This window comes from Stenella coeruleoalba (assembly GCF_951394435.1).
Source record: "Stenella coeruleoalba genome assembly, chromosome: 10".
Taxonomy (NCBI): Eukaryota; Metazoa; Chordata; class Mammalia; order Artiodactyla; family Delphinidae; genus Stenella; species Stenella coeruleoalba.
The window spans coordinates 39,717,546-39,722,485 of NC_137156.1; positions in this window are offsets into that span (position 1 = coordinate 39,717,546).

A 4,940-nucleotide genomic window follows, 5' to 3' on the forward strand; every position below is an offset into this window, starting at 1 on the left:
TCAAAACTTACCAGTCCCCTCTCCTGGGCTCTCACCTCTTTTCTGGGCCAGACTTTCAGATGCGACAGCTAGCTGACACAATCTGTGTGTTAAGGGGTCAGACCACAAACAATTGCTATAGGCTTACTCTGTGCTAGCAAATTCTCACAATGACCTTGGGAAGGAGAATTCATTGTCTCCACTTTATAGATAAAAGAAACTAAGGATCAGAGAGGTTAAGTAACCTGCCCAATGTCATGTAATTAGAAAAAGTTGCCACTAAACCCATCCAACTCCACCTCCTACGCTTTCTACAATTCCCTGTTCTTTCCTAATTATACATACTAAGACAGATGGGTGGCATTGTAAGGAATTTAGTTTTGACTTACTACAAAAATTTTATACCCCCTGGAGCCATCAAACCTGGGTTTCCTTAGGCAGTTCTGAGGTGCCGGTCACTGAGATGTGCAAGTGGAGGGTCACTGACCCCTCGGTGGGGAGGCTGGAGAGGAGATTCACAGAAATGAGGGAGAGTGATAATGAAATTGAGATGCTCTCCCAGCCCCAGGATTCTGTAGTTCTGGGATAATGAATCCTTAGAGTAACCATTAGGTTTATGAGTTAAGACTGGATTCAGCTCTAAGTAACAACAACAACAACAAAAACCCAAGTAATTACGACTTAAACAAAGGGGGCATATGTTGGGTTGGACAAAAATTCATTCGGGGTTTTCCATAACATCTTACAGAAAAAATACGAATGAACTTTTTGGCCAGCCCAATGTCTCTCAGGCATGAAGAAGCCTAGAGATGGACGTGCCGGCATTTGTTTGGGTGCTGGCAGACCTGCAGGTCTCTTCACCTCCTCTCAGCAAATGCCTTCACAGCAGCTCCCAACGTCAGATCCTCTCACCATGTGCTAGGAAGCCTTGAGTAGAGGCTGGGTTGGGGAGGGGTGAGGGCAGAGTGCTTCTCCTGGGATACCTTCTTATCTTGCCCTAACGCCTCCGGGCTGACGTCTCCACATCTCCCTGGCTACAACTGGGTCACCTGACCACCTCTAGCTGCAAGGGAGGCTGGGAAAGCAAAGGGAATGGGATTGCCATGACTGGCTTAGACTAATTATGATCCCTCTCCAGGGCTGGGCACATTACTGCCCAAACAATATTGGGGTTCAGCAAGGAAACGGGGCAATGGCTGCCAGCAAACATTGAAAGTTCTTTATTGCAATGACTGTGCATCACCCTCCCTCCTTGTTCCTCCCCTGTTGGGGGAGGCTCTGGGGACCAGGGACAGGAACACACAGTTCTGGGTAGGCACAGGAGTAGGTGGAGGAGAAGTGGGGGGAGGCAAGGAAGAAAGATCATTAAAAGAAAGTTTCCTTAACTGGCTTCTTTTTTTTTTTCAATTTTCTTACAATGGCCGTAGATGATTTTAAACGATTTCTCATTCTTCGGAAATATACGAGTCAGGCCCTGCTGGCAGGGACATTCGTTATACAGGCCGAGGAATGTCTGGGAAAGGCGAGACTTTGACCTCGATCTTGGGGGTTGCTCTGCCCTCAGCCCCGAGGGCCAGCCCCCACTTTCACCACAGCCCAGCTCTGGGGCCCATCTGCTTGTGCACAACAGAGGAGCCTGGGCATAAAGACCTCCACACCCAGCTGCTCAGAGTCTCTGGTCACCTCCTCCAGGCTGACCCCTAGGGTTGCTAAGTGTTCTCTTCACTCCATCCCCGGCATCACCTTTCCCTTGTTAACCCATCTGCCAGTCCTAAGTGGATGAACACTGAGAGGGAGCCCCATCTCAGCTCCTTAAATCCTTTCATAGGTAAGTCAACTCCCCTCTCCTGCACACTCAGTTCAGAGGCTGCCTCAGCCCACCTCCCCCCAGGAGGCCACGGCAGAACTCCTGGGGCTTGGGAGGACGGTGGTTAAGGCAGAGGTAGAAAGGGTGAGGGCCAGACCTAACTGTGCCCATTTACAGTGCTACTTTCAGGGTTTGCTAAGATGACCCCTGAAGAAAGGGAACCCATATTAGAGAAAGAAGCATCGCCATGCCCCATGGCCCCCCATCCAGGATTCCAAGCCCCTGGAGTGGGGACCCACCTTGGGTCTGTCCAAAGGCTTCCCCAGCAGAGAATTCCCGGGTCATTTCCGCCGCCCCCCCCCCCAGCCCCCCGGCCTTCCCTGGCCTCTGGGTGTGCCCAGGCTCCACCTTCCGTGGGTTCCTCCCCCTCAGCTCCACCGGGCACCGACACCCACCTCCGTGTGACACGTGCCGCCCTCGGACCCCTTTAAGGAGCTGTGCGACTGGCAGTTCTCTGCCGCCCAGCGGCAGCATCCACTCGTGCACTTGCCCGGGAAGGCAAATCTCCCCAGTGTCCTGCGGGGAGACGGCTCCACCGCGGGCCCCCGCCTGCCTCCTCCCACACGGCGCCCTCACTTCCCGTCCACCCGCCGGGCTGGGCAGTCTCTGGACGGGGCCCCGGGGCATCTCTGCGGCTCGGGGTGGGTGGGGGGGCGGACAGAAGGCACCCGCAGGACCTGACTTGTGCCTGGAGGGAACTAAACAGTTTTGGAAGGTTTGCCCTTAGTGTCCCCAGAATAGGTTACGTCTCCTCTGGGTGTGCCAGACCTTCCTGTCTGCCACTGCACAAGCTGCTCTCCTGCAAACTCTGACTTACCCTTTCAGCTGAGTTTGATTGTCACCTACACCCCCCTAAACACACACACACTCACACACATCAACGGCCCCTAATGCTGGGGCTTATGACGTCGCCCATCATCCCTCCATCAGACATTTTCAATAGTCTTTCAACAAGCAAATACTGAGCACCTACTGTGTCCAGGCCCTGGAGATACAGCTGGGAACAAAACCAACAAATGCCTGCCCTGCTCCACCTGCCTGCTTCCCTCTCCCGTCCCGGCTGCGGCCTTCCTGGACACCTAGCCAGAGCAGTCCCATCACCTGGGTTTACCATGTTCACAACACATCTGACTCTCTGAAATTATCTTCTTTATCTTGTTTTTAAATTTTTCTATCTCTCCCTCAACTCCAGGAGGGCAGGGATTCTTGCTTTCTTGTTCACTGCTGTATTTCTTAGATGCTAGGACTAAAGTCCTCACACACAGTGGGTGCTGAATGCAAAACTGCTGAACAAAGGAGAATATTGGAATGTTCCTTTGATCTCTCTGACCTCATCTCCTGTTATTTCCATTCTCTCTCACTCCTATTTTCTATTCCTTGAATATGCCAGGCAAGGTCCCTCCTCTAGACCTTTGCCCTGACTGTTACTCCACCTGGACTGCTCTTTCCACTGCCTGCCTGGCTCCCTTTAGGAAAGACCTCACACCCTTTAGGTCTTTGCTTAAATTCCCATTGTCAGTAAGGTCTTCCCTGAGCACCCTCTCCTCACACCACAACTCCTGAAACCCCTTCCTTATTTTCTTTGTCCTCAGGTGTTGATCACCTGGAATTACATTAATATTTTACTTATTTGCCTCCTACAATAGAATGTCAGCTCTCCCAGGGCAAGGATTTTTGTGTCTTGTTCACAGCCCCATCACTAGCACCTAGAAAAATCACTTACATGTAGTAGGTGCTCAATAAATCGTGTGGAGGAATGAATGTCTGTCTCTCTTACCAGATGTGAGCGAGCCTGGGATGGGAGTGCTGTGTTTTGTTCATCTCTGCAGTGACAGCACCCGGCAGCACCCCGGCACAGCTCCCATGACTCCGGTGCACTTTCTTTGTCCCCCCAGACATCCTCCACCCAGCACTCCCTGCTGTCCCCCACTTCCAGTTTTCACCCACATGAGGCTCTGTGCCCACCCACCCTCCCCAAACAACCCTCCCCAAACAAAGTCTTAGGATGGTGGCAGATGGTGTGCCCTCTACGTTCCTTACCAAACTTTTGACTTCTCCCTGGAAAAATGAGCCCCCAGTGAGGAGCAAGAAAAAAGAGAGGAGGAAGAAGATGACCAGGAGCGCTGCCGCCACGTCAGGGACCAGAGGTGGTGGCCGTGCCTCTAAGGTCCAGCTACATACCCTGCATCTGCAATGTGAGTGCCATGTGACTGAGGCCTGGAGGGTGGGTAATGACATGTGATTGCCCAGTCCTGGGGTTGACAGGGAGATGCCCGCAGTGCCAGTTCCCAGACTAAAGGGACAGAGGAGCAAGCAATGGGGATAAAGCTGATGTTTCCCAAGAACCAGTGCCGCTTCCTGGACCGTTTGCTGTGCTCATCTTGCTGCCGGCAGAGTATCTAGTCTGTGTGATTGGACTCTGGCACCGGCGAGATCTGGGTTCAATCCCAGCTCTGCTGCCTACTGGCTGTGTGGTCTTGGGCAGCCTTCTTAACCTCTTTGAGCCTTGGTTTCCCCTTCTGCAAGATGGGGCCTAATAAAAGTACATCACAGGGATGATGCAATGCTTAAATGAAATAGTAGGTATTTTGCTCTGCATGGGGTAGGCACCCAATAAATAGAAGCTGTTATTAGCTTTGCAGTTAGAAGTCCTCAGTTAGAAGGATCTCAAAAGACTCTCTCATCCAATCCAATTGTGTATTATAAGTAACAAACAGCACTGTGAATATTTGTTTTGCAGATGAAGTGACTAAGGCCCAGAGAAGCTGCCAAACCTCCCCAAAGTCACAAAGCTATCAAGTAACAGAAGATTAGACTCTGGTTTTCATCTTTCCACTCTCTTTCTCCAGAGGCTTTCAATTAGAATTTCAGTAACTCCCTCTCTTGAGAAAATGCAGTGCGCCAAAACGCATTGCTGTAGGCCTTCTTGGCGAGCACAAGAGTTACAAGCCCAGGACGTTCAAAACACAAATGGTGAGTGGGTTTTGGCAGCGGATGATCAGAACAAAGTGCCTAGGTCTTGGGAGTGGGAGCGGGTGATAATGCTGCGGGCAGAGCAGCAAGAGACATTTTTACACATATTAGTCACAGTAGG